Genomic DNA, 10,683 nt, shown 5'->3' with positions numbered 1-10,683 from the left:
GGTATGGAGACCCTATACTTAGCTAACTGGCGTAGCCAGGGGGGGGCGATGGGGGCGGTCGCCCCCCCTAAGATTTGGACCGGGGATTTGGGAGGCGGAAAAAAAATGCGTGTATACTGTATGCACATGAAGCGGGTCTCCTTTGCAACCTTTCATCAAATAAGATATATATTTTTTAAATATTTCACTCAAAGTGTGCACCAGATCGTTGAATTTCAATTCAAAATATGCAAAATCTCTCGTGCTTGGGAGGGGTGTCCCCCTCCCAAACCCTCCCCCTCTGTACCTCTTTCCCTAGCTAAGTACACTTTTTAGATTTATAAAATATTATGAATAATTCTGAGTGCACAAGACTTATCACTAGATATTCCGAAAACTCAAGGTTCCCTCATTGTATAAGGGGAATTTCCCCTTTTAATCGACCCTTTCCTCCCTCAGCCCCCCCCCCATTCTTTTTTTTTTTTTTTTTTTTTGGTGATTTCCCAAATGTTGATTCCATCAAATATGCGTATACGATAGATATCTCAATTTCAACCTTAAAAAGGCAAAAGCTCCATCGGAAGGGAAGGGTGGAGATAACACTCGCCAACGCCTTCTCCCTGCTCGCCCGCCCCGCCCCCCCCCCCCCCCCCGCCATGCATAGAAGTAGACTGTGGCTATACCCAGATCGCTTTATTTCAATTCTAAAAACGCAAAAGTTCCGCGTGCGGGAGGGGGAATCCCCCTTCCCCTAAGCTCTACCTCACTAGACTTTATACATACACACAGATGGTGCACATTCGGAATAAGAGCTAAATTCCGTGATTTTAACACTTCGATAAAAAAAGTATTGCACCAAAACTTTGCACCAGATCGCTGAATTTCAGGTCTGAAAACGCAAAATCACCTTCGTGTGGCAGGGGATATGCCCCTATCTATACCCTCGTGTGCATGCTTTTTCTGCTTGATTGCTGAACAGACAGCGTTCATGATATTCAGTGTAAGAATTAATACAAGAAGACTAGTGTATTTAAATTATACCATTTTATAGGCAAATTGTTCAATAATAATCTACACTAAAATATACTGCAACCATAAACAAGTGGGACTGTTTCAACTCGTTAAAACACGCAAAAACATGCATCAAATTGCACCATTTGCACCGTCAAAATGCAAAAAGTTCTCACCGTGGGAGGGGGGACACCCCCCTCCCACACCCTCCCCTCCCCCTCGCTCGCTCCATTTGCTCGGGTTCAGTCGCGTTCATGATATTCAGTGAAAAGAATTAATACAAAAAGTGCATTTAGATTACACCATTTTAAAGGTAAATTGTTCCATAATAATCTACACGAAAATGTACTGCTACCTTAAACAAGTGGGACTGTTTCACGTCGATAAAACGCGCAAAAACATGCATCAAAATGCACCTTTTGCAAAATCAAAATGCAAAGTTCTTACCGTGGGAGGGGGGACACCCCCTCCCACACCCCCCCCCCTCCCCCCTCGCTCGCTCCGCTCGCCCAGGTTCAGTCGCGTTCATGATATTCAGTGAAAAGAATTAATACAAGAAGTGTGTTTAAATTACACCATTTTATAGGCAAATTCTTCCATAATAATCTACACTAAAATATACTGCTATGTACCTTAATCAAGTGGGACTGTTTCACGTCGATAAAACGCGTAAAAACATGCATCAAATTGCACCATTTGCAACATCAAAATGCAAAAAGTTCTTCCCGTGGGAGGGGGGACATCCCCCCTCCCACACCCTCCCCTACCCCCTCGCTCGCTCCGCTCGCTCGGGTTCAGTCGCGTTCATGATATTCAGTGAAAAGAATTAATACAAGAAGTGCATTTAGATTACACCATTTTAAAGGCAAATTGTTCCATAATAATCTACACTAAAATATACTGCTACCTTAAACAAGTGGGACTGTTTCACGTCGATAAAACGCGCAAAAACATGCATCAAATTGCACCATTTACAACATCAAAATGCAAAAAGTTCTTACCGTGGGAGGGGGACACCCCCCTCCCACACCCTCCCCTCCCCCTCGCTCGCTCCGCTCGCTAGTGTTCAGTTGCCTTCATGATATTCAATGAAAAGAATTAATACAAGAAGTGTGTTTAAATTACACCATTTTATAGGCAAATTCTTCAATAATAATCTACACTAAAATATACTGCTATATACCTTAAACAAATGGGACTGTTTCACGTCGATAAAACGCGCAAAAACATGCATCAAATTGCACCATTTGCAACATCAAAATGCAAAAAGTTCTTACCGTGGGAGGGGGGACACCCCCCTCCCACACCCTCCCCTACCCCCTCGCTCGTTCCGCTCGCTCGGGTTCAGTCGCGTTCATGATATTCAGTGAAAAGAATTAATACAAGAAGTGTATCTAAATTATACCATTTTATAGGCAAATTGGTCAATAATAATCTACATCAAAATAAACTGCTACCATAAACAAGTGGGAGTGTTTCACGTCGATAAAACGCGCAAAAGCATGCATCAAATTGCACCATTTACAACATCAAAATGCAAAAAGTTCTTACCGTGGGAGGGGGGACACCCCCCTCCCACACCCTCCCCCCCTCGCTCGCTCCGCTCGCTCGGGCTCGGTCGCTTCGCTCCCTCGCAGACTAACCGCCCCCCCTAAGATGAAATCCTGGCTACGCCGGTGCTCTGGATAGAATAAGGGATAGAGAGAGAGGGAAGGGTAGGGGGAAAAGGGAAAATTACAGAGTGTATGTGTACCACTCCAACTACTTTGCAATAATAGTAATGATAATAAATGAGTCTGCTATTAAAGTTAACACGTTCAGGGGCCTTTGCCGTAGTAATGACCGAATATGCACTATGAAAAATAGTAATAAATGAATACAAAGCATTCTACATGTGGTTATCTGACATGAAATAACAAGATATATCGTGGTTAAATGTGCACATAGTATACACATACAGTATACATATACATGCTCATATACATAATATACATATGTGCACCTATCCTATACATACACCTGATACATACCCATTTATATATATATATATTATATATATGATATGGATAGATAAATAGATCGATATAAATGTATGCACACATACATGCATCATGTATCATGTACATGTTTATGTACATGTGATTATAATACATAACAATAAAGAAATCAAAATGTTATCCTGGGGAATACTGCCTAAGGAGGTGAAGTTTGACAGCCTTCTTAAATGAATACATAGTGGTCATGTTTTTAATTTCGGTGGGAAAAAAATTCCACGTGTCAGGGCCGTAGTGTCTGATAGAATGAAGCGCGAGTGCAGTTTTGGGGTTAAATAAATGCAAATTTGTGGATTGTCTGGTAGGATAAGAGTGAATCTCTGAATTTGACCGAAATATTCTGTTGAAGGTTGGAGATAAGAGGTTTGACTTGAGGCAAAACATAAAACATTATCATTATTATTATTATTATTATTATCATTATTACTATTATTATCATTATTATTATTATCATTATTATTATTATTATTATTATTATTATTATTATTATTATTATCATCATCATTTCCATACCCTTTGGAGCCTCGGTGCAGGGCAACACAATTCGTAATCATAATCAATAATATCATTAGACAATATCTGCAAAAAAAAAAGTCTCTATTATAGTGCTCGTGTAATTTGACAACTTGGATCAAAATCAAGCCATAATCTGATGTGCGTAATATCTCGTGATGCCGTCGTGTAGTTATTAAAGGCGGAAATGTTTGCAAACTGCTCGGTGGTTGTTGCTTTATCTATGTTTCCCATTAAGGCTACCAATCGTTTACGACGGGCGAAGTGATGAACAAACAACTCGCGCGCATTCTTTGCTCATGACGCAATTCCCCCCCCCCCCCCCCATGTGGTGTGGTTGGAGATGCTATTATGACGTTCTTTTATGATATGCAGGGCATAACGATCGGATGCCTATATTAGAAGTGTATGATTTATAAAGAAAATCGCACGTAGGCGTTCAGACTCCTGCGCGGAATGTGTGAAATAGTAATTTACGAGTACTATATCTATATGATTCATTAAGAATATCGCACGTAGTCGTTCAGATTCCAGCATGTTATGTGTGAAATGATATACCAGTAATAATGACAACGCCACAAGTAACTTTCAGAATCTCATAATGATAACAATCCTTTTTTTCACAATTGTTCTATAATTTCCCTTCATATTCGTTGTGACGACAGGGTAGAGGGTCAAAGCATCGCATAACAAATGTATCAAATATCGTGACAAAGAAGCCTGAAAAGTAAAAGAAAAGGCATAAAAAATGAAAAAATAAAACAGAAGCAGAATCAATGCAAGGGACCATCCCCCTTCCTATCCAAGAAAGAAAGAAAGAAAACTGTTCTTTCCACGAAAATATTTTTTTCGCTCTTTATTGTCTTGACAATACAGTGGAGTCAAACTACCATGTGACCTGCTGATGAAAAGTCAAACTATTGCATGCCTTGATATCAATGTACATTGTAGTTGAATGCTTGGGATGTATTCCACAGGTCATGAGATGAGTGAGATATTAGGTCCTATTCGATCTCGTCTGGTGTTTTAATGTTAACTCAAAGTAATTCATTTTAGATTATAATCAAGAAAACAAAGATATAAAAGAATGTGAGCATGGAATTCATTAAATGATTTCCATGCCCATCCAATATCTTGTAAACATGGTATTTCATATATTTTATATTTTACATTTTCATATTTCATTGAGTTACTAATATCTCATACTGGGTAATCGAAAAAGTATAATTATACATAATATAATTATATGTAATATAATATAGGGCCTGATTATAAAAATATTATTTCTTTCAATGTACCGTATTACAACCCTATTATTATATTTCAATGGTAACTTCAAGGAGAATACTCGTAATATTGATGTTCGCACGCTTCTAAAAATAGATCTTCGTCATGCACCGTGTCTTGAAAAGGAAATGTGTGTGTAGCACACAGGGTAGGACTGATCACTGTGCTGTAAGTTGTCATGCGTATCGCATTACGCGTGTGTGTTTGCCATGCCGTAAGAGGTGGGCAAATATTGTCGTGCCGGCGCGGCGTTCCATAGTTGGTGTCATGAAGGAGACATGAAAACGCAATGCCTACACTTCATGCTAAGGTTGATGTTGCGAGGTTATTGTAAATCAATGACTAATGATAACTTTTCATTTTGATATGCGAACGATACTACTCTTTTCCCTTTTAATCAACGTTTTAATTTTGTTTCGTTTTTCTTCTGTCTGTTCCACTCATTTAACAGAAGATGTAACCTAAAAATACACATTTTTCTGAACATTGTGTATCTCACTATATTCTTCAAGACAAATACTGCCCTCTGTGTCATTAGAAATAATCATGACTGTTTATATGGAGAAGAATCACTGCAGCGAATCTCTTGCCCATGAACTGAAATACATTCCATTGGATTTGTTCGAAGTTCATAATAAATAATAAACATACACCATCACCACCATCAAACATCGTTTTTTTCTCTCTTTTTCTCCGTTTTGCTCTCTCTGTCTCCCTCTTATATCACATTTTATTACTAAACAGTACATATGTATCTATCTTATTCTATTCACGCATACCCAAAATATATATAGGGGCTATAGCTATTGTCTTACCCTTTTCGCTTTGCTTCCGCGTGCCTTTTGCAAAATATATTCTATGAATACATGAATGCATATGATTATACATATACATATACATATATATATCATTATACAAATATATATATATAATATGCATATATCTGACAGTGTCTGCATAGGTAACATCGGGGAAGCCATAGCCTTATCTCCCCCCCCCCCCCCTTAGGAATTGACGTTTGCCTGTTTGTACAGTCGCTTTATATTCGATTTTGTCTGATTTCTAACAGGTTTCAGTCGGGTCGTTGGTTCTGTGCTTTCAGTCAGATTTGGTGCGGATGTGAGCTACTTAACAGACAGAACAATGAAGTAGACGATCACACTGTTGCCATGGTTACTGATTACCGTCCTCCTTCATGATTATCAGCACTGAATGACTTGATTCTCACGTATGAAATAAAATAAATCAGCTACTAATTACAATCTTCATACCAGGGAATAATCTATTTACCCTATATAAATGTATCAATTTTATCTCGATGTACATGCCTTGAACATCATCAATCAATTATTTCAATCTTCCTATAGAGGGGAGCATTTGAACTCAATGTGTTGATTCGTATCTTTTGGCACACACGAGGCGTGCAAGCCAGGTTTATACAAGTCAATCTCTGTTCATTTCCCGATAGCCCGCTTAATAGTCCAAAGGCATGTTTACTCTAGATTAGTCATGTCTCAAAAAGCGGATATAACCCTTGAACCCTCGAAACAAAGACATAACTTGAGCTAGATGTGCAAAGGACTCACTGCTATGTACAAAGCAGGAAGGAAAGAAATATAATTAAGATTAATGGTAACTGCTTCAATGTAGGCCTATACATACCCTAATAAGCCAATGTTTTCAGATACGTTAGAACTTCTTAGCTTAAATAATAATATGTCCATTTTTCATGCTGTCTTAGCCTTGAACCACGATCATTTAACAAAGAGAACATTAACTAATTTCTTTTTCTTTGATTTATTCGACAGACGTTCACTAATGTATACACTGTTGTTTGTCATATAGTAAAACTATGTTGAACAATCTGTTGAACAAATTCCTCAAATCAAGACAACTTAATCGTAAAAAAAAGTTTGGTCAATCGTATGCAAAATGGGTAAAGCGTGCAAATATTTGCCAAATATTTACCCAACGCAAATACATCTGGTACCATGCGAGTACAGGGTTTGTATGTATAGGATATGTCATCGTTGTAGACCTTTCGCAGCGCTGACGTCTTGGCGGGACATTTTCATTGCTGGAATCTGATCATTTGCATTACCGTAATTTGCATGGTATGTGGTTTGTAAGAAACTACTACCCCTCGTAAATAACGAGAAGGAGTTTGAGCACCGCGATGTAGGCCTACCAATACAACACGTATAGAAGGAAGGCGCCATTACAAAATGACTATTACAAGCATTGACAAGACAACGTCTTGTCACATGATTCATTTCTTTGTTTGTGTACATCCTTCCCTTTCTAAAATCATGTTGCAGTGCAGTCGCCTCCTGTTACCAGTACATGGTTTCTGATGTTCGTGGTAATTACTACCCCTACTAAAATAGCGAAGAGAGCTTTTAGCACCAAAATGTGGTAATGAAAGTCACCGTGAAAACGGGCATGTATACACTGTCAAAAACATCGGTGTTAGATTTAACACCATGGGTGTTAAATCTAACACCGATCAAGCTTCAATAGAGGACCACACTCACAGGTGTAGAAAATGTATTGTGACGGTGTTTAGAAGTGTTTACCTGGCACTTCGTGGTGTTAATTTGACACTGCTGCTGGTGATATTTTTGACACTGCGCTAGAATTAATTCAATAATGACACCGCATGGTGTTGATTTGATATTGGTGGTGTTAATTTCAACGGTATAACACCCGTTCAGCTTCAATAGGAGACCACACCAACTGGTGTTACTGTGGTGTAAATGTGTTTACACATTTTTTCAAAAATCAAGTACTTTATCGGAAAATTCTTTATCGTCTAGTTGAAATTCAAAATTAACAAGAAGTGCAGTATCTAAGAAACTATTCAAAAAGCAATTTTATATTTTGAAATGACACCCGAAGGTGTTAATCTAACACCATGAATGAGCATCGGAAATTTAACACCAGCTCGGTGTTTCATATTTAACACCGGACTTTTTGCAGTGTACCATCAGTTTCGTTTTGTTTTTCTGTTTCATTTCTTTGATTTTTTTAAAGAGATTTATAAGAATCTATAATCAAAGTCAGAAGTGTGATGGATGTGAAGATTCTTCATGAATTTTGATTATGTGATATGTCAATCAGATGGAGAGAAAAAAAAATAACTCGTGAGAGTGGAATATGGCTACGAACTGAAAGCAGGACTCGTTAGCATATTAATTCCTTGCTCTTATACTACATGATTGTCATGTTTGTGCTCATTCGTTACTCCATTTGTGTAAAGGAAAAACAAATAGCTAGGGACTATGATAACGAACATATTCAAAGGTAAAGCTAAAGAGCATGAAATTTATGTGCGCATTTAAGATTTGGGCAGAGAGGAGAGTTTAATGCATTTTATTTATGTTTTCGATGACAATAAATTTCGAACGGGACAATATGTTCAGCTTGAGTTTTCCCGAATCAAAACTATGATATGAGTATACGTTGATAAAGCAGAATAACGTAGAATTGGATAAGGGGTTGCGTTCGACCATGAGCATGCTGTGCATTAGGAAATATCAAACAGCATTACCTCGATTATAATGAGCTCTTCATCCATTAATGCCTTATCCCGGAAGATTAGAGCTGCAAATAACATCGTCATTCATGTAAGGGTACAAATGCTTAAAACTTGCACACAATGTTTACAGGCTATATTGTATTCACCACCTCAAACGTAAAAGCTCAGAGATATGCTTGTGACATAACGAAATTTTGTAAAATGCCATCTGCATGTAATTTGCTTGGCCTTTTAGGGGTTTTAATGAACGTTGTTTATTGTAAATTGTTATTGAGTATCAATTGTTTTTAGCATGTATTTACAGATAACGGATAAGCTAGTTCAGTAAATTGACTGTTATTGTATGAAATATATAAAGATATCAGTCACACGCATAAATAGCTTGTTACATTTATGAATGCATACATAGTATAGGGCTTTCATTGTATGCCTACATGTTCATGAACAATGGATGTGTGAATCTCTGGAGATATCAAGAATTACTGATATACTCCCCACTTACTGTTTACTAAGATGTACGTTAAATTACTATGTAATTATACTTGGTAGATCAACTAGACTTCACAAGTATAAACTTTACTAAATCTTAAGGAAAGTGAAGGAGTAAATAAACCAATGCTATTTCAGCTCACAAACGTAATTCATAAAGAAGATAAAGAATTACAAACGCATTAAACATAATTATTATACAATAATACAGCCATCCCTTTTGAATCATGGCGGAGTTTTCACTTCGTCATTACTGCTATAATACTGATTAAAGTCATACTCACCGCTTATGACTTAGTTTGTCTGAGCTCCTTGATTGAAGTGAAATATCGAGATTGACGAAATGGGGGAGAATCAGCGTAGGGATGAAAGCGGTACGAATCCCCAGACCATGAGATTCTAGTTTTGCATGCAGGGATGCACCCAGAACGCCTTGACGCCAATGCAGTGGTCCTACCTGGAAGTTCTGTGTCACTCGTTCGCTGACGCACCTGCGCGATTTCCCGCCCTTCCCTCCAACGATGATAACATATCGCACATTCACTGTCAGAAGACACAAGCGATATAACTATGCACGCATTCGCACCATTCTGCAGGTTAGCTTTACGTGTGCAGGGCTATGGCGCGCACACACTGCATTTTGCTACCCTTTCGCAGGCTGTCCAATGCAGACGATGCATCGCCAGGCGCCATCGTGCGATTTTACAACCGCTCTTTGTTCGGGCGCCAATGATGGAGTGACTTGCATACGCTCGGGACAGGTCGGGTTGAGGGCTTCTGCAAATACTGTGTCGCTGTTGTTGATGATTTATGGACCCTCTGTTTTTTAACATCATTCCTATGTTTACCCAATGTTATACTTTAATCTCGTTGATGACATAAATTCGCGGGGATGGGTTGTGTTACTATACAGAAGGATGTAGAAAAACACCTCGAATAAAACTTGCGTTCCCGACAGTCGTAAAGTAAATCGAAACCTTTGGATTGTAAATTTATTGGGAGGGGGAGGGTAAAATTAAGAGAGCACTAATCCGAAGTGATTTATTGTATTCAGTTTCCCTATTTTGAAATTTCAGTGCACGATCACGTAGGCCCTATCCAGGTGAAGTAGTGTCCATAGCAACTATTCTAGATTTTTTATACTTAAAAAAGACCCCAAACAAACATTATAATTCATTGAAATTGCGATGGAAAGTGAAGTGGGCTATAAGAACTTCGAACAACTCTTTGAAACAGACAAGTAGAGGTCGGATACTTGTGTTAGTTTAGATTGTTCTTCCAGACTCATTCTAGGCCAGCAAAGAGGTGTGACTATTGTCAGTGGTGGTCTTTTATCACTGACTTCGTTGACAACAGAGAAGATTATCGGGTGTGTCATTACACGACACCTTGTCAGTCAACACGTTGATTCCATGATAATTACAAGTGGGTATACATAATAGTTAGCGTTGTAAAATGTCTAAACTGCACGCTTTTGGTCTGCGGAGAACTGAGTCATCAGCTTTACTCAGTCTCCTACTTTGACAGTGCATGTCGATTTGCGGACCGTGGAGAAAAAGTTCAAACTACTGCTTGGGAGTTCATTCTTGGATGAAGTTATTTATGTATTTTTCTACCTCCGCGATACTCATCTATCTGGCCATGTTGTAGGTGTACCGTAATTGTATATTATGTTTTTTTTTTCTTTCTTTTTATGTGTCTACAATGTATGTATTTCGTAATGTACGTTATTGTATGTGTAGGCGCGCCTCTGAGAATAACAGCGTAATAGCCACTGACAGAGTTACCCTACTGAAACAAAACAAATAAATG

Source organism: Diadema antillarum, unplaced genomic scaffold (assembly GCF_040938485.1).
Source record: "Diadema antillarum isolate AM-2024a unplaced genomic scaffold, OU_Dant_1.0 scf00000004, whole genome shotgun sequence".
Classification (NCBI taxonomy): Eukaryota; Metazoa; Echinodermata; class Echinoidea; order Diadematoida; family Diadematidae; genus Diadema; species Diadema antillarum.
Note: the sequence above shows the minus strand (reverse complement) of the source record.